This window comes from Elephas maximus, chromosome 4, assembly GCF_024166365.1.
Source record: "Elephas maximus indicus isolate mEleMax1 chromosome 4, mEleMax1 primary haplotype, whole genome shotgun sequence".
NCBI classification, from domain to species: domain Eukaryota; kingdom Metazoa; phylum Chordata; class Mammalia; order Proboscidea; family Elephantidae; genus Elephas; species Elephas maximus.
This window is the reverse complement of record NC_064822.1, coordinates 5961390-5982088: the sequence shown is the minus strand read 5'-3', so window position 1 is coordinate 5982088 and position 20699 is coordinate 5961390. Positions and strand designations below refer to the sequence as shown.

The 20699-nt window shown below is 38.6% G+C and overlaps 1 protein-coding gene across 1 annotated transcript in view; it reads right to left on the bottom strand.

Moving 5' to 3' along the window:
- CCDC7 (coiled-coil domain containing 7) overlaps positions 1-20699 on the bottom strand; it is a 422824-nt gene that overhangs the window by 269770 nt on the left and 132355 nt on the right. The gene's annotated exons all lie outside the window — the stretch shown is intronic.

Genomic DNA, 20699 nt, shown 5'->3' with positions numbered 1-20699 from the left:
CACAATACTATTCAGGGTTATAAAAGGCCACAGTAGAAGAAGGATTAGCTCAGCTAAACTAGAGTACAGAATGGTTTGGAGGTTGCCCTTCAGTCACATTAATTCCAAAGTTATTTTTCCACAACTTCATTTCAGAAGAAAAATGAAAATCTCTCCATAGAGTCTGACTTTAAAAAACCAATGTCTCCCACCAAAGTCAACTCCCAAGCTCTAAGTTAGTGTTCTTCAAGGTAAGAGCTATTTATTCTCTGCCACCAGGCAGCACAGGGTCAGTTTTCGGAGTTCCAAAACTAGGGTAGCCATATGTCATAGTTTGCCTGCACAGTCCCAGGTTATGCTTGCTGTCCAGCATCCCCAGTTATACGATATTGTAAAAGGTCAAACTACCTATCATCTATATAGAAGATTAAAGAAGAGCATTGCTAGCTCTAACAAATGCAATAGGATTTGATGGTTCTTCATTTTAAATCACTGTTCTCGTTCCCACTGCCATAGTCAATTCCAACTCATAGCAACTGTATAGGACAGAGTACAACTGCCCCATAGAGTTTGCAAGGCTGTAAATCTTTACAGAAGCAGACTGCTACATCTTTCTCCCATAGAGTGACTGATGGATTTGAACTGCCAATCTCTCAGCATCCAAACGTTTAATCACTGCGCCATCAGGGCTCCTTAAACAACTATTACTCCAACTGATACAATTTACCCAAAGTTTTGTTGCAAAGTGTCTAAAATTCTTCCAATTTTGGTCTCACAGAAGTAAACTTTTAAAATGTAACTATTGCCACTTATCCTATATTTCTTAGTTTATGGTGAATTTCAAACACCAGAGTTTGGATTTTAAAAAAAAGCGTGGGTGGCTGGGAGGACAACCTTGAGAATAAAAGTATACCATGGTTAGTGGTTAAAAAGACACAGGACTTAAGACAAACAAACCTTTGTGATGGCATTATAAAACAGATTCCGAGATCAAAGTGGCCACCTATTCTAATTTGTTAAGGATGGCATCACATCCTCGAATATAGTTTAATACTTTTATTAGATATTTGAATTCAAGACGACTGATTCTACAATAAAGTCTAATAATATTCTGGAGTCCATTTTTTAACACATACCCAAAAGGACATTAGTCCACTGAAGCATAAAAACAGTTCAAATACATTATATAAATTGATCCTTACTTATAAGCACACCTACAATTATATACAAACCATCACCTCTGCCACTAATACTACCTCATAGCTCTAAGCAGAAAGCAAAATTTTTGTAAAGATCTTGAAATGGCTATTGGGGGACATCATCAATCACTTGATTCTACCTAGGTAAATGTGTGTCAACAATAGAGCAAATGTGTGGCAATCCCAAGAGTGGTGCTTTAAATACCAATAGTTCCTTTTTAAACATACTCCCACACTCAAGCATGTCCTGTTTTTTGTTTTTTTTTTTTTAATTAACTTTTATTGTGCTTTAAGTGAAAGTTTACAAATCAAGTCAGGGTCTCATACAAAAATTTATATATACCTTACTATACCCTCTTAATTGCCCTCCCCCTAATGAGACAGCACTCTCTTTTGCTCCATATTCTCTCCTCGTGTCCATTCGGGCAGATTCTGGCCCCATCTTCCCTCTTATTTCCCTCCAGATGGGAGATGCCAACATAGCCTCATGTGTCTACTTGATCCAAGAAGCTCATTCTTCACCAGTATTTTAGTTCATCCCATATTCCAGTCCAATCCCTGCCTGAAGAGTTCTCTTTAGAAATGGTTCCTGTCTTGGGCTAATAGCAGGTCTAGGGACCATGGCTCCAGGGTCCTTCTAGTCCCAGACTGACCATTTCATGAGAATTTGGGGTCTGCATCCCACTGCTCACCTGCTCCCTCCGGAGTTCTCTGTTGTGTTCCCTATTGGGGCAATCATCAGCTGTGGCCAGGACCACCTAGTTCTTCTGGTCTCAGTCTTATGTAGTCTTTGGTTTATGTGGTCCTTTCTGTTTTAGGCTCATAATTACCTTCTGTCTTTGCTGTTCATCATTCTTCCTTGCTCCAGGCGGGTTGAGACCAATTGATGCATCTTAGATGGCCGCTCGCTAGCATTTAAGACCCCAGATGTCACTCTCCAAAGTGGGATGCAGGATGTTTTCTTAATAGATTTTATTATGCCAATTGACTTAGGTGTACCCTGAAACCATGGTCCTCAAGCCCCTGCCCCTGCTACGCTGGCCTTCAAAGCATTCGGTTTATTCAAGAAACTTCTTAGCTTTTGGGTTAGTCCAGTTGTGTTGATCTCTCCTGTATTGTCTGTTGTCTTTTCCTTCACCTAAAATAAAAACTTATTTACTATCTAATTAGTGAAAACCTTTCTCCCTCCCTCCCTCCCTCCCCCCTCATAAAAAATCGTAGAATATTTTCTTCTCAGTTTAAACTATTTCTCGAGTTCCTATAATAGTGGTCTTACACAATATTTGTCCTTTTGCAACTGACTCATATCACTCAGCATAATGTCTTCCAGATTTCTCCATGTCATGAAATGTTTCATGGATTCATCATTGTTCTTTATCGATGCGTAGTATTCCATTATGTGACTATACCATAATTTATTTATCCATTCATCTGTTGATGGGCACCTTGGTTGCTTCCAGCTTTTTGCTATTGTAAACAGAGCTGCAATAAACATGGGTGTGCATATATCTGTTTGTGTACAGGCTCTTATTTCTCGAGAATATATTCCAAGGAGTGGGATTGCTGGATCATATGGTAGTTCTATTTCCAGTTTTGTAAGGAAGCGCCAAATCGATTTCCAAAGTGGTCGTACCATTTTACATTCCCACCAGCACTGTATAGGTGTTCCAGTCTCTCCACAACCTCTCCAACATTTATTATTTTGTGTTTTTTGGATTAATGCCAGCCTTGTTGGAGTGAGATGGAATCTCCTTGTAGTTTTGATTTGCATTTCTCTAATGGCTAGTGATAGCAAGCATTTCCTCATGTATCTGTTAGCAGCCTGAATGTCCTCTTTAGTGAGGTGTCTGTTCATATCCTTTGCCCATTTTTTAATTGGATTATTTGTCTTTTTGTAGTTGAGTTTTTGCAGTATCATGTAGATTTGAGAGATCAGGTGCTGATCAGAGAACTCATAGCTAAAAACTTTTTCCCAGTGTGCAGGTAGTCTTTTTACTCTTTTGGTGAAGTCTTTGGATGAACATAGGTGTTCAATTTTGAGGAGATCCCAGTTATCTGGTTTCTCTTCTGCATTTTTAGTAATGTTTGGTATACGATTTATACCATGTATTAGGGCTCCTAATGTCCCTATTTTTTCTTCCATGATCTTTATTGTTTTAGATTTTATATTTAGGTCTTTGATCCACTTTGAGTTCATTTTTGTGCATGGTGTCAAGTATGGGTCTTGTTTCATTTTTTTGCAGATGGATATCCAGTTATGCCCACACCATTTGTTAAACAAACTGTCTTGTCCCCAATTAACTGACTTTGGGCCTTTGTCAAATATCAGCTGCTCCTATGTGGATGGATACATGTCTTCGTTCTCAATTCTGTTCCACTGGTCTATGTATCTGCTGTTGTACCAGTACCAGGCTGTTTTGACTGCTGTGGCTGTATAATAGGTTCTAAAATCACATAGAGTGGGCCTCCCACTTTGTTCTTCTCTATCAGTAATGGTTTACTTATCCGGGGTCTCTTGCCCTTCCACCTCATTAAAAAATGTTGGAATTTGGGTTGGAATTGCATTGTATCTATACATAGCTTTTGGTAGAAAAGACATTTTTACAATGCTTTCTTCCTACCCATGAGCAAGGTATGTTTTTCCACTTATGTAGGTCTCTTTTGGTTTCTTGCAGTAGTGTCTTGTAGTTTTCTTTGTATAGGTCTTTACGTTTCTGGTAAGATTTATTCCTAAGTATTTTATCTTCTTGGGGGCTACTGTAAATGGTATTGATTGGTGATTTCCTCTTCGATATTCTTTTTGTTGGTGTAGAGGAATCCAACTGATTTTTGTATGTTTATCTTGTATCCTGATCCTCTGCTGAATGCTTCTATTTGTTTCAGTAGTTTTGTGGGTTTTTCGGGTTTTTTTTTTTTAGGATTCTTTAGGGTTTTCCGTGTATAAGGTCATGTCATCTGCAAATAGAGATACTTTGACTTCTTCCTTACCAATCTGGATGCCCTTTATTTCTTTATCTAGCCTAACTGCTCTGGCCAGGACCTCCAGAACAATGTTAAATAAGAGTGGTGATAAAGGGCATCCTTGTCTGGTTCCTGTTCTCAAGGGGAATGTTTTCAGAATCTCTTCATTTAGGATGATGTTGGCTGTTGGCTTTGTATAAACGCCTTTTATTATGTTGAGGAATTTTCCTTCTATTCTTATTTTGCTAAAAGTTTTAATCATGAATGGGTGCTGGACTTTGTCAAATGCCTTTTCAGCATCAATTGATAAAATGTGGTTCCTGTCTTTTGTTTTATTTGTACGATGGATTATATTGTTTTTCTAATGTTGAACCATCCCTGCATACCTGGTACGAATCCCACTTGGTCATAGTGAATGATTTTTTTGATATGTTCTTGAATCCTATTGGCTAGAATTTTGTTGAGGATTTTTGCATCTAAGTTCATGAGGGATATAGGTCTGTAATTTTCTTTTTTAGTGGTGTCTTTACCTGGTTTTGGTATCAGGAATACGCTGGCTTCATAGAATGAGTTTGGAAGTATTTCATCCTTTTCTGTGCTCTGAAATACCTTTGGTAGTAGTGACGTTAACTCTTCTCTGAAAGTTTGGTAGAATTCAGCAGTGAAACCAACAGGGCAAGGGCTTTGTTTTCTTAGGAGTTTTTTGATTAACTTTTCAATCTCTTCTTTTGTTATGTGTCTACTTAGTTGTCCTACCACTGTTCGTGTTAGTTTAGGGAGGTAGTGTGTTTCTAGGAATTCATCTGTTTCTTCTACATTTTCAAATCTTTAGAGTACAATTTTTTTGTAGTAATCTGATATGATTCTTTTAATTTCAGTTGGGTCTGTTGTAATATCACCCATCTCATTTTTATTCAGGTTATTTGCTTCCTTTCTTGTTTTTCTTTTGTCAGCCTGGCCAATGGTTTATCAATTTTGTTGATTTTTTTCAAAGAACCAGCTTTTGGTCTTGTTAATTCTTCCAATTGTTTTTCTTTTCTCTAATTCATTTAATTCTGCTCTAATTTTTACTATTCACTTTCTTCGGGTGCCTGAGGGCTTCTTTTGTTGCTCTCTTTCTATTCGTTCAAGTTGTAGGCATAATTCTTTGATTTTGGCCCTTTCTCCTTTTTGTGTGTGTGCATTTATTGATATAAATTGACCTCCGAGCACTGCTTTTGCTGCGTCCAAAAGGTTCTGATAGGAAGTGTTTTCATTCTCATTTGATTCTATGAATTTGTTTATTCCATCCTTAATGTCTTCTATGGTGAAAGAACAAGGGGATACCGCATGGTTTAAAGTCAGGGAAGGTGTGCACAAGGGTTGTATTCTTTCACCATACCTATTCAATCTGTATGCTGAGCAAATAATATGAGAAGCTGGACTATATGAAAAAGAACGGGGCATCACAATTGGAGGAAGATTCATTAACAACTTGCGTTATGCAGATGACACAACCTGGCTTGCTGAAAGTGAAGAGGACTTGAAGTACTTACTAATGAAGATCAAAGACCACAGCCTTCAGTATGGATTGCACCTCAACATAAAGAAAACAAAAATCCTCACAACTGGACCAATGAGCAACATCATGATAAATGGAGAAAAGATGAAGTTTTCAAGGATTTCATTTTCCTTGGATCCACAGCAATGGAAGCAGCAATCAAGAAATCAAAAGACACATTGCATTGGGTAAATCTGCTGCAAAGGACCTCTTTCAAGTTTTGAAGAGCAAAGATGTCACCTTGAAGACTAAGGTGCGCCTGACCCTATGCATGTGAAAGCTGGACAATGAATAAGGAAGACCAAAGAATTGACACCTTTGAATTGTGGTGTTGGCAAAGAATGTTGACTATACCATGGACTGCCAGAAGAAAGAAAAAAAATCTGTCTTGGAAGAAGTACAACCAGAATGCTCCTTAGAAGCAAGGGTGGCGAGACTGCATCTTACATACTTTGGACATGTTGTCAGGAGGGATCAGTCTCTGGAGAAGGATATCATGCTTGGCAAAGTACAGGGTCAGTGGAAAAGAGGAAGACCCTCAACGAGGTGGATTGACACAGTGGCTGCAACAAAGCGCTCAAGCATAAGAACAATTGTAAGGATGGCGCAGTGCCAGGCAGTGTTTCGTTCTGTTGTGCATAGGGTCGCTATGAGTCAGAACCAACTTGAGGGCACCTAACAACAACAACAACGTTTTCTATAACCGTCTTTTTTAAGGAGTGTATTGTTCATCAAAAGTATTTGATTTCTTTTCCCTGTTTTTTCTGTTATTGTTTTCTACTTTTATGCCCTTATGATCAGAGAAGATGCTTTGTAATATTTTGATGTTTTGGATTCTGAAAAGGCTTGCTTTATGACCTAATACGTTGTCTATTCTAGAGAATGTTCCATGTGCACTAGAAAAGAAAGTATACTTGACTGCTGTTGAGTGCAGTGTTCTGTGTATGTCTATGAGGTCAAGTTGTTTGATTGTGGTATTTAGATCTTCTGTATCTTTATTAGGCTTCTTTCCAGACATCCTGTCTTCCTCCAAGAGTGTCGTGTTGAAGTCTCCTACTATAATTGTGGAGCTGTCTATCTCGCTTTTCAATGCTGCTAGAGTTTATGCATCTTTCAGCCCTGCCTTTGGGCACATAAATATTTAATATGGTATATCTTCCCAGTAAATTGTCCCTTTAATCATTATATAGTGTCCTTCCTTATCCTTTGTGGTAGATTTAACTTTAAAGTCTATTTTGTTAGAAATTAATATTGCCACTGCTGCTCATTTTTTATTGCTTTTTGCTTAATATATTTTTTCCATCCTTTGAGTTTTAGTTTGTGTCTCTAAGGTGTGTCTTTTGTAGACAGTATATAGCTGGATTATGTTCTTTTATCCAATCTGCAACTTTCTGTCTCTTTATTGGTGCATTTAGTCCATTTACATTCAGCATAATTATAGATAGGTATGAGATTAGTCGTGTCATTTTGATGCCTTTTTTCGTGTGTTGTTGACAATATGATTTTTCCATGTACTTTTTTGTGCTGAGAAGTAGTTTTTCTTTGTAAATTGTGTTTTCCTCTTTTTCATTGTAGTTGAATTTGTTTTTGCTGAGTCTTTATGTTTATCTTGGTTTTTAGTTTGAAGTATGGGATTGATAGTCTTCTTTGTGGTTACCTTAATATTTACCCCTACTGTTCTAAGTATAAAACTAACTTGTATCTCCCTGTATCGCCTTGATTTCCTCTCCATAGGGAAGATCTATGCCTGCTTTATTTAGTCCGTCTTTATTGATTATTGTCATCTTTTACATAATGACATCAGTGATTCCTTGTTTTGAGCTTTTTTTTATCTTATTTTATTTTTGTGATTTCTGTATCTGAGTTGATATCAGGATGCTCTGTTCTGTGCCCTAGTGTTGTGTTGGTATCTGATATTATTGATTTTCTAACCAGAGCGTTCACTTTAGTATTTACTGTAGTTTTGGTTTAGTTTTTGCAAATTCCATAAGCTTGTGTTTATCTGTAAATGACTTAATTTTCCCTTCATATCTGAGAGACAGTTTTGCTGGATATATGATTCTTGGCTGGCAATTTTTCTCCTTCAGTGCCCTATATATGTCATCCCATTGCCTTCTTGCCTGCATGGTTTCTGCCAAGTAGTCTGAGCTTATTCTTATTGACTCTCCTTTGTAGGTGACTTTTCACTTACCCTGGCTGCTCTTAAAATTTTCTCTTTATCTTTGGTTTTGGCAGGTTTGATGATAATATGTCTTGGTGACTTCCTTTTGGGATCTACCTTGTATGGGGTTTGATGAGCATCTTGGATAGACATCCTTTTATCTTTCATGATGTCAGGGAAGTTTTCTGCCAGAAAATCTTCAACAATTCTCTCCATATTTTCTGTTATCCCTCCCTGTTCTGGTATTCCAAACACTTGCAAGTTATTTTTCTCGATAGAGTTCCACATGATTCTTAAGGTTTCTTCATTTTTTAAATTCTTTCATCTGATTTTTCTTCAAATATAGTGGTGCCAAGTGCCTTATCCTCCATCATCTCCCCAGTTCTGCATTCCAGTTCCTCAATTCTGCTCCTCTGACTTCCTATTTAGTTGTCTAATTCTGTAATTTTATTGTTAATCTTTTGAATTTCTGAATGTTGTCTCTCTGGATTTTTGCAGCTTATTAAATTTTTCATTATGTTCTTGGATAATCTTTTTAATTTCTTCAACTGCTTTATCTGTGTGTTCCTTGGCTTTTTCCATACATTGCCTGATTTCGTTCCTGATGTTCCTGACGTTGTTCCTGATGTCTTGAAGTGTTCTGTATATCAACCTTTTGTATTCTACATCTGGCAATTCTCTGTTTTGGCAGTTTATGGAAGCAATCATGGTCTGCTACTTTATGTGATTTGATATCGACTGCTGTCTCTGAGCCATCTATAAGTTATTGTAATTTTTTATGTTTGCCGCTGTGTCCTATCTTTCTGTTTGTGTCCTGTTACCAGATGGTTAGAGCTGTTACCAGCTATATGAGCCTATGAGTCCATTTACTATTCTTGTATAGATTCATTTCAGGTTTCCTGATAGTCAGTTACCCAGTGTGTGGTATAGGCTCTCACCTACTATCTTACAGGAGTAGTGGTGATGGTTGTATGCACTCGTTTCTGGTAGTGGCAGGGGGTCACACTCTGAGGAGGCCAGTGTACTGACAGCCTTTCCCCAAGTGTCAAGAAGGAAGGAGCGTCTCTGTTCTCTATAGCACTCTGGTGGGTGGGCTCTGCATCTGTACCTTAGAGACCTAATGCTTATACCTGTAAAGACTGGTAGTCACCACTATCCTCAGACCCCTTTTGCAGGTGGCTAGGTGGCATGGGTGGAGCCTTAGCCCTCAGGTCCCTGCTGTGGGTAGGTGAGAAAAAAAAGTTGAGAGCTCTGTTTAATAGGTAGAGCAATATCAGACCTCCAAAAACAGCCTCTCCAGCACACAGCTGAAACAATTACAGTCAGACCTCTAACAGATTTGCCTTTGCATTATGAAAGCCACCTGGTTCCATGAAGGGGAGAAAGCCAAACTCTATGGATAGCTTACGCCTGGACTGGAGTTGCTTCTGCTCTGAGCTTCCAGTTTAAAGGAGTCAGGAAAGTATTTTTCCTGTTTGTTCATTTTCTCCTCCTCCTAGGCCAGGAGAATCAGTCAGAGAGAGCGTGGCACATCCTATATCAGGCCCAGGGGATTCAAATGTTAATGAAACCAGCTGGAGCAGAGGGGATAGGGATCAGGTAGATAGGAGAGGGTACTTTCAGAAGAAGGAGCTATTAGATCCATGCGGTAAATTAGACAAAATCATTTATCTTGTGTCACCAGTGCTGTTTTATCTCATATTTCAAAGGCATACGTAGCCTGTGTGTGCTGGCTGGGTCTCTGCTGAGACTGCCCCAGGGGGTTAGGGCTGCATCCCACGCTTGCCTTCTTTCAGTGAAGGAGCTTTTTCCTAAACCCCACAGCCAGATCCATGGCTGTCACACTAGGGGATCGGGGTGCTGGCACTTCATTTGCCTTTTTTTACTGAAGCAGCCACTTCCTAAACTCCCCAGACAGCCCAGATTCACTGAAAGAAGACAAGCAAAGTGACAGGGGCTCGTCACTTTGCTTGTCTTCTTTCAGTGAATCTGCCGTGACTCAGGAAGCTATCATCAGCCCCACTACATTCGCACCAAAGAACGGCACCGAGGAATCAGAGCTGAGGCATTGCACAGGCTCAGCGACTCGTCACTGCTTCTGCACGGTCTCTCACTCCCCTGTCACTCAGGTTAATTCCTGAGTTCTGTGTTTGATGCTCAGAGTTTGTAGATTGTCATATATGTAACCGATTCAATTGTTTTTTCAGGTCTTTGTTGCAAGAGTGTTCAGTGGAAGCTTCTGACGAGTTAGACATCCTGGCCCTGCCTCCTCACATTTCCCATTTCTATTGTCTCCCACGACCTTAAAGGACCACTGCAGAGGAGGCAAGAATGAAAAATACTAGAAAGATATGCAAGCAGTACTGTATTCAAGCTCTCATCCACCAAAGTGGTATCTCCAAGAAGTGAAGAAGGTTTCCATTGCCATTGAGTAGATTCTGACTCTCAGCCACCCTTTAGGATAGAGCAGAACTGCCCCATAGGGTTTCCAAGGAGCAGCTGGTGGATTCGAACTGCTGACCTTTTGGTTAGCAGCCGAACCCTTAACCGCTGTGCCACCAGAGTCATGCAGTATTTCCAAAATCCTGTTGGTTTTCTTGATGATTTAAAAAATAACAGAAAAGCTATGGAAGACAGCCTATGCACACAGAAAATAATAATAAAACCAGTGATTTTCCCCATCCCCATTCTTTGGTAAGTTATCAAAAATAACTTACTAAATATAGTTTGTAGTTTGTAAGCCATGCTAAATTTTTGTCATTCATTGTTCATTTTAGATTAAGATTCTTTCCAGTCATCACTCCATGTTAAAATACAATATCATAGAATAATTAAGAGCATGTATTTTAAGGTTTGATATAAGCATGTTGACAGCATCCAACATGATAGTCTTCAATATCACTGAGGTAGTTTAAAGGGTAAATCTCTTCCTGCTTGCAAAAGCATTTGCGAATGCTGATGATCTGAGCATTTCACCCTTTTCCCACCAAGTAAATAACACTCTTTTATGCATATCACCATGGACACCTCATAATGCTTCTTCATACAGCATGTCTTCAAGGCAAAACAGAAAATCACCATCGAATAGCTGCTCTACCCACTCTGTTTTTAACCTTTTTTTGTTGTTTTTGTTTTGCAAGACTTTTTTTTTTCCAGGAACACCCTCCTTCAAAAAGCAAACTCTTGAAATTATTGATGTACACACTGCACTTTTAATTATCAGTGCAAACATAGAAGAGAATGGATTTGATATTCTTATCTGCAGTAATACAAGATGCAGAACACATTTCTATATGCAAGGAAAAAGAAGATCTAAGATTCAAAGTGTGCAATAGAGTACAATCCAAAAATCATTCTAAAAATTAACTTTATAGGAAATTTTCAGTAAAGGACCTCTGCAGTGGTCCTTTATGGTTGTGGAAGACAATATAGGAATGTAAAAATAACAGTAAAAATTTTTCATAACTATTTTGATAGTTTTTTAAAAATACAATTATCATGGATAAAATTCTTCATAACAACCTGTTTTAGGCTCCTCAACTAAGACAAAATCTAATCTTTAGAAATTCAGTAAAAACCCAAGATGATTAAGATCCTGGAAAAACGAAAGTTTGAAATACTTTAAATTATTCCATCTGAAGAAAATAAAGCTGATGGACAACTTAGCAATAGTGTGTGTGTATGAGTAAATAATGCTTACATGAAAATGTTGACTAGCTGCATTTAGCTCCACTGACAATGTTATTATAGAAACAATTGCAAATACAACTTAAACTACAATATAAGGATATTCATAGAACAACAGGAAAGCTCTTCTAACACTAGAAAAACCAAACTGTTGGTTACTGAGGATGATAAACATGTTTTCTCCTGAATGGCCCCAGTGGTATGTTCCTTCTTCATTTGGTTGCTTGGCAGACTCTGAAGGTCTTTCCCTGATACCTGCAATGTCAGAATATGAACTCCCTCCAGATGCTCTTTTTCCAAGAAGTTCATTTCCCACTGATGGGGAAACTTCATAGTTCCAGAATCACCTGTTTGTTGCCTATACCATCCCAATTTCTCCATAAATATATAAACTAGTATGTGGCTAGGATAGAGCATTTTCCATTGTCCATCCAGCTGTCTCTAGCCCAAGCATCCTTATGCAAGATAATGAGAGCTTGAGACATTATATGTGCTCTGCTGCTACTTATAAAATTTTCTCAGTATACCTTGTTATGTTTAGCTCATGGTAGATAACTCATCTGGATATTACAGTTTTTGAAAACAGCAAGACTTTGATTGGACCACCACTCAGGTGGGAATCAACCCCACTAGAAGTCTTAACACAAAGGAAATTACTAAGTTAGAATACCCACTAGCTTGGTGACTCTACTGGTAAAGTAGAGGGTCAGCAAAAATGAGCAAGGACCTACAGGAGATGGACTGACACACTAGCCAAAACAATGGATTCAAACATACCAACAATCATGAAGATGGTGCAGAACCAGGCAACATTTCATTCTGTTATACATAATGTAACTATGAGTCAGAGCTGACTTGACAGCAACTAACAACATATTGTACACAGACACAAAGCCCCAGAGAAGGGATAGTTATAATTGCTACAGCCCAGGCAACCACATAGTTATGGGGCACAATAACCTCATTGTAGGTGGAATAGCCATATTGTCCCTAGACCACTGAAGTCTAGAAATGGCAAGATTTCTTGGAACTATGGAGCAGTGCATATGGTATAAATGAAAAAATCTGGAGCCATGAGGTTGTAAGTAGGTAGCTGCAGCTCTCTATTTATTTTTAAAAAAGTAAATGTGCTGAAAAGAAGTACAGCAGGCCTGAGATTACTACCCCTAGAAAAGCTTGCTTGCAAATTTGCAAGTGACTGGAATTGCAGAGCAGGGAGAGAAAATGGAAAACACAGAGAGGATCACTGAAGAATTGCTGACAGAAAACTTCCCTAATAGCATGATAACCTGACCATCCAGGAAGCTCAACTAACCCCATATAGGATATGCCCCAAAAGGAAAACACCAAGGCATATAATCATACTCTCATACTCACTAAAACCAAAGCAAAGAAAAATCCTGAGAGTAGCTCAAGAAAAACAAAAAGTCACATACAGAGGAGAAACAATGAGACTAAGTTCTGATTATTCGGCAGAAACCATGCAGGCAAGAATGCAACAGGATGACATACATAAAAACTTGAAGAAAAAAAGCACCAACCAAGAATACTATATCCTACAAAACTTTCTTCAAATATGATGGTGAAATTAGGACATTTCCAGATAAGCAGAAATTAAGGGAATATGTAAAAAAAACAAACCAGATTTACAAGAATTATTAAAGAGGGTTATTCGATATGAGAACAAACAACATCAGACCACAGCCTGAATCTAGGATGCACGATTGTACCAGCCAGATACCAATGCAGGAAATGAACTCTCAAGGACTATCCAAAACCAAAAGAATTGTTGTAAATGACAACAATGTCAGAACAATAAAAGAGGGAATAAACAGTGAAGGTATAGAACTTTCTAATGGAGAGGAAGGCAAGGTGATACCAAGAAAATAATAGACTGGTTTGAAACTAGGAAGATAAGGGTAAATTTCAATGTAACCACAAAGAAAATCAACAAACCTACTCATCAAAATAAAGAAGCGAAACATAAAGACTCTTTAAAAACACAACCTACAAAAACAAAAGAAATGAAAAAGAATTCCACAAGAAAAAGGAACTAGCACAGGAGTGTAAGAAGAACAAAGAAAATGTTAGCACCACAAAAAAAGCATTACAAAACGATAGCAATAAACTCACACCTATCAATAATGACACTGAATGTAAATGGCTTAATGTACCCTTAAAGAGACAGAGAGTAACGAAATGGACAAAAAACAGGATCCATCAATATGCTGTCTACGAGAGACACAGCTTAGGAAAAAAGACATGAATTTATTAAAACTCAAAGGACGGAAAAAAATATATCAAGCAAATAACTACCAAAAAAGAGCAGGAGTGGCAATACTAATCTCAGATAAAATAGACTTTAAAACAAAACCCACCATAAAAGACAAAGAAGGGCACTGTATAATGATTAAAGGGAGGATCCATCATGAAGACTTAACCGTAACACCTACGCACCCAAAGACAAGGCTCCAAAATATATAAAACAAACTATAACAGCTCTGAAAAGAGAAATTGACAGTTCCACAATAATAGTAGGAGACTTCAACACACCCTCTCAGTAAAGGACAGAACATCTAGAAAGAAGCTCAACAAAGATACAGAAGAACTAAAGAGCACAATCAGCCAACTTGACCTCATAGACATATATAGAACATTCACCCAACAGCAGCAAAGTACACATTCTTTTCCAGTGCACATGGAACATTCTCCAGAATAGATCACATCTTAGGCCACAGAGCAACCATCAACAAAATCCAAAACATTGAGGTAATACAAAGTATCTTCTCTGACCACAATGCCATCAAAGTACAAATTAACTGTTGGTAAGAGTAAGGAAAGAAATCAATGACATGAAAACTGAATAACACCCTGCTCAAAACCACTGGGTAACATGTGAAATCAGAGATGGAATAAAAAAATTCCTAGAATCAAACGAGAATGAAAACACATCATACCAAATCCTTTAGGACATAGCAAAGGCAGTCCTCAGAGGTCACTTTATAGCAATAGATGCACACATCAAAAAAGAAGAAAGGGGCAAAATCAAAATATTAGCTACACAACTTGAACAAATAGAAAGAGAACAGCAAAAGAAGCCCATATCTACCAGAAGAAAGAAAATAATAAAGACCAGAGCAGAAATAAATGAAATAGAGAACAGAAAAACTATAGAAAGAATCAACAAAACCAAAAGTTAGTTCTTTGAAAGGATGAACAAAATTGACAAACCACTTGCCAAACTGACAAAAGAAAAACAAGACAGGACGCAAACAACCCAAATAAAAAATAACATGGAGGACATTCCAACAGACGCAACTGAAATAAAAAGGATCAAAACAGAGTATTATGAAAAAATATAGTCCAACAAATTTGAAAATCTAGAAGAAGTGGACAGATTTCTAGAAACACACTACCTACCCAAACTAACACAAAATGATATTGAAAATCTGAACAGACCCATAACAAGAGAAGAGATTGAAAAGGTAATTTTAAAAACTCCCAACAAAAAAAAGGCCTGGCCCAGGTGGCTTTACTGGAGAATTCTACCAAACATTCAGAGAAGAGCTTACAGCAGTACTACTGAAGCTACATAGAAAAGAACATAGAAAAGGAAGCGATACTTCCAAAATCATCCTATGAAGCCAGCATAACCCTGAGACCAAAGGTGGGCAAACCAAACCAAAAACACCAAACCCAGTGCAGTCGAGTCGATTCCGACTCATAGCGACCCTACATGACAGAGTAGAGCTGCCCCACAGAATTTCCAAGGAGCACCTGGCAGATTCAAACTGCCGACCCTTTTGTTAGCAGCCGTAGCACTTAACCACTATGCCACCAGGGTTTCCAAAACCAGGCAAAGACACCACAAAAAAAAAATTACAGACCAATATCTTTCATGACTATAGATGCAAAAATTCTCAACAAAATTCTAGTCAATAGAATTCAACATCATATCAAAAACATAATACACTATGACCAAGTAGGATTCATACCAGGTCTGCAAGGATGGTGTGACATTAGAAAAACAATCAATGTAATGCACCACATAAATAAAAGGAAAGAAAAGAATCACTTGATCACCTCAATAGGCACAGAAAAGGCATTCGACCAAGTCCAACACCCATTCCTGATAAAAACTCTCAATAAAATAGGTATAGAAGGGAAATTTCTCAACATAATAAAGGACATATATGTAAAACCAATGGCCAACATCATTCTTAATGGAAAGAGGCTGAAAGCATTCCCCTTGAAACAGGAACAAGACAAGGATGCCCTTTATCACCGCTCCTATTTAACATTGTGTTGGAAGTCCTAGATAGAGCAATAAGGTAAGAAACAGAAATAAAAACATCCAAATTGGTAATGAAGAAGTTAAAATGTCCCTATTTGCAAATGATATGATACTATACATAGAGTGCCCAAAAGACTCCAAGAGAAAACTACTAGAACTAATAGATTCAGCAGAGTAGCAGGATACAAGATAAACATACCATGCTCATGAATAGGTAGATTCAACATTGTGAAAATAATAACTCTACCCAAAGTGATTTACAAACACAATGTAATCCTGTTGCAAATACCAACAACATTCTTTAAAGAGATGGAAAAAACTTATCATTAACCTTATATGGCAAGGGAAGAAGCCCCAGATAAGTAAAGCACTACTGAAGAAGAAGAATAAAGTAGGACTCCCACTACCTGACCTCAGAACCTACTGTACAGCTACGGTAGTCAAAACAGCCTGGCACTGGTACAATGACAGATACATTGACCGATGGAACAGATTTGAGAGCCCAGATGTACATCCATCCACGTAAGGTCACCTGATCTTCAACAAAGGCCCAAAGTCCATCAAATGGGGGAAAGACAGCCTTTTTAACAAATGATGCTAGCAAAACTGGATGTCCATCTGCAAAAAATTGAAACAGGACCCATACCTCACACCATATACCAAAACTAACTCAAAACAAATCAAAGACCTAAATATAAAGCCAAAAACTATGAAGTTCATAGAAGAAAAAATTAGGATCACAGCTAGAGGTCGTAACACATGGCATTAACAGGATACAAACCACAACCAACAACACAAGAGATCCAGAGAATAAGCTAGATAACTGAAATCTTCTAAAAATTAAACACTTATGCTTATCAGAAGACTTCACCAAAAGAGTAAAAAGAGAACCTACACGCTGGGAAAAAAAAAAAATTGGCTATTACAAATCAGACAAAAGTCTAATCTCTAAAATCTACAAGAAAATCCAATACCTCTACAAGAAAAAGAAAAATAATCCAATTAAAAAATGGGCAAAGGAAATGAACAGACACTTCACCAAAGACATTCAAGTGGCCAACAGACACATGAGGAAATGCTCGCGATCACTAGCCATTAGAAATGCAAATCAAAACCACAATGAGATAGCATCTCATCCCAGCATTACTGGCATGAATCAAAAAAACAGGAAATAAACGTTGGAGAGGCTGTGGGGAGATTGGAATTCTTATGCACTGCTGGTGGGAATGCAAAATGATACAACCATTCCTTAGAAAGTTAGAAATAGAAATACCATATGATCCAGCAATCCCACTCACATCAACATATGCACACCCATGTTCACTGCAGCATTGTTCACATTAACAAAAAGATGGAAACAACCCAGATGCCCATCAACAGATGAATGGATAAACAAACTGTGGTACATACACACAATGGGCCATTATGCAACGATAAACAACAATGATGAATCTGTGAAGCATCTCATAACATGGATGCATCTGGAGGGCATTATGCTGAGGGAGATAAGTCAATCACAAAAGGACAAACACTGTATGAGACCACTACTGTAAAAACTCATGAAATGGTTTACACACAAAAAGAAACAATCTTTGATGGTTACAAGTAAAGCGAGGAATGGGAATAGAAAAACACTTACTAGACAATAGATAAGTAGAAATTTTGGTGAAGGGTAAGACAGTACACAATACTGGGGAAGCCAGCACAACCTGTACAAGGTAAGGTCACGGTAGCTCCATGGACACATCCAAACTCCCTGAGGGACCAAACAGCTGGACTGAGGGCTGTGGGGATCATGGTCTTGGGGAACATCTAGCTCAATTGCCATAACATAGTTTATAAAGAATATGCTCTACATTCTACTTTGGTCAGTAGCATCTGGGGTCTTAAAAGGTTGTGAGCAGCCATCTAGGATAGTCCACTAGTGTCGCCCCTTTGGGAGCAAGGAAGAATGAAGAAAACTAAAGGTACAAAGGAAAGACTAGTCCAAAGAACTAATGGACCACACCTACCATGGCCTCCACCAGACTGAGTCCAGTACAACTAGACAGTGCCCGGCTACGACCATTGACTGTTCTGACAGGGATCACAAGAGGGTCCTGGACAGAGCTGAAGAAAAATGTAGAACAAAATACTAACTCAAAAAGAAAGACTAGACTTGCTGGCCTGACAGAGACGGGAGAAACCCTGATTATGGCCCCCAGACACCCTTTCAACTCAGTAATGAGGTCACTCCTGAGGTTCACCCTTCAGCCAAAATTTGAACAGGCCCATGGAACAAAACAAGACTAAACAGGTGCACCGGGACTGGAAGGCAGGAGGGAACAGGGAAGCTGGTAATAGGGAACCCAGGGTTGAGAAGAGAGAGTGTTGACATGTCGTTGGGTTGTTAACCAATGTCATAGAACAATGTGTGTACTAACTTTTTGAAGAGAAACTAGTTTGTTCTATAAACCTTCAGCAAAAGCACAATTTAGAAAAATTAAAAATAAATAAAAATAAAAGTACAGTAAAAGAAAAGACAAGCTTGCTTGCGAGGCTGGTTCTTGGCTGGCATCCAGGAATCTGGATTTCAAGAGGGTTCCCATCATTCCCAGAACTAATAAATGGCCCACTGTGCCTAAGCTGTATAGTCAATGTGGTTTACACTGAACTTTTTTCTTCCTTCTAGGAATCTAGAATTGTGGTTCATGTTAAGCAAGGGGTTGCTACCTTACCAGCCCACAATAAAAACCTTGGGTATTCAGTCTCTAAGGAGCTTCCCTGGTAGACAATCTTTCACGGTGTTGTCACAATTCGTTGCTGGAGGAATTAAGCATGTCTGGAGGCTGCCCCATGCACCCTTTTCATTTGCTGATTTTGATTTGTATCCTTTCATTGTAATAAATCACAGCCATGACAATGACAATATGCTGAGTCCTGTGAGTCCCCCTAACAAATAATCAAACCTGGGGATCATCCCCATGCCCTGACATGGTTGGTGTCAGAAATGGAAGTCACTAGAATTACCCAAACACGCTGAAGTATGAAGAAAGCATTGTTTGGGAAAATGAAGGATGAAGGAGTGGGGTATGATGAACCTGGGGTGGCTATGGAGTCCAGTTTAAAAAAAAAAAAACCATTGGGCACCTCTAGTATATTAATTACTGAAGCTTAAACAAGAAGAAGAAGAAAAAAAAAAACCGCTGTACAGGTCCTCCCCCCAGTCTCCGCCATTACAGCAGTTACTGAATAAACTGCCACCACGACTGACACGTGTATGCAGCCAAAGACTTGGCAAGACGCACAATATGTTTTTACTAGCCTTTCAGGCGGGTATCTGAAATCCTGTCATACATTTTCAATGGATGAGACGAAACCCAGCTCAATATGAATCGCTAGTAATCTCTAGACATTCTATTATATTGAAGACAGCCTGATAGTGGTCAGGACTGAAGAAATACTGCATGTTTTCCAGGCACATCTGGTTAAAGATACTTTAAATAAAAACATAATCCAGGGTCCCACCATTCAAATTCATTCTGAAGAAGGGGTCATTTAGATAGCATCAGAAAGAGGTATTGTATACTCTTTAAAGAAAAAAAAAATATTGGCCCTGCAGCCTCTACCTACAAAGAACTGTCCTCTTCAGATACTGGTGCGATCCCACTGATGATACCTCAGAACACCTGTATCAAGGTAACTAACTTTAAATGGAAATCCCTACATTAAGAAGACTTGGAAGAAGACCAGGCATCATAAAAACAAGGTTTATCTTTAGATCCCTCAGACTTATGGAATTATAGGTACCTGCAACTAACCTTTTGCTGACTGGAGCTTTCAACAACAATAAACAAACAAACAAACAAAAAAAAAAAAACAGCTGCCACCCAAGTCAATGGCCGATTTTTCAGGAGTAGATCATCAAGCCTTTCTTTCAAGGCACCCCTTGGTGGACTCAAGCCTACAACTTTTTGGTTAGCGATGGAGCCCATCAACCATTTGCATCACCCAAGAACTCCTTTGGCAACAGTACTTCAAGCTTTATTTGTCTGCCTCTGGGTGTTTAGACTCAGTTACTTTCTCCTGCTGCTGAGTGGCACATGCCTCCTTTGAGCAATGACTGCTTGCCTATCACAAGTCCATAATGGGGCAGATTTTCTCACACTTCAAACAAACATTCAAAAGCTGTGATAGGTCTTTTCTGAACCAAAGTCTTAGGAAGTAGTATAAACCAAAGAAAATTACACTGAAGGGGAGAAATAGCACATCCAGTCGGGTCAACCCTGGCCCTTAAGACCTCAGCTAAACAACTTCATACTCACTAGGCATAGATATGCCTATCATCCCATTTTGACCAAATCCGTGGGACTCAGTAAAGCCCTTGCCTACAAGATTTGCCACGTGACAACAGAGTACGATTCATAAATGGATCAGTCCCTCTTTAAGGTCATAAAATCTAAAGGAGTGCTGTTTCATTCACCGTAATGACAGCAAAATTATCATCATGGCACTGGGCATTCTGCAGAATTGGGTGAATTTCAGGCACACTCTCTTGAGACTGACTGAATTATACTTTTACACAGACTCATGAGCCATTGTTAATGGCCTAGTTACATGGTCAAGGCCACTGGACCACCCAGGACAGGAATATTAAAGAGTTTTCTTAGCCACCCTCTGCCCAAAAAAAATAGGTACAACAACTTAGTCACAAAATCAATCCTTTTTTTTTCATGTGTCTACACAAGAAGGAACTGAATCTAAAGGAAAGAATCTCATACGAAAAATTCAAGAATGTGTGACCATCATCTCTACTATAGACCTGAGTTCATGTTCAAACCATCCCACTATGAAGGAAGAGGATGCCTAAGAAATTCATGTAGAAGACACAGAAGCCAC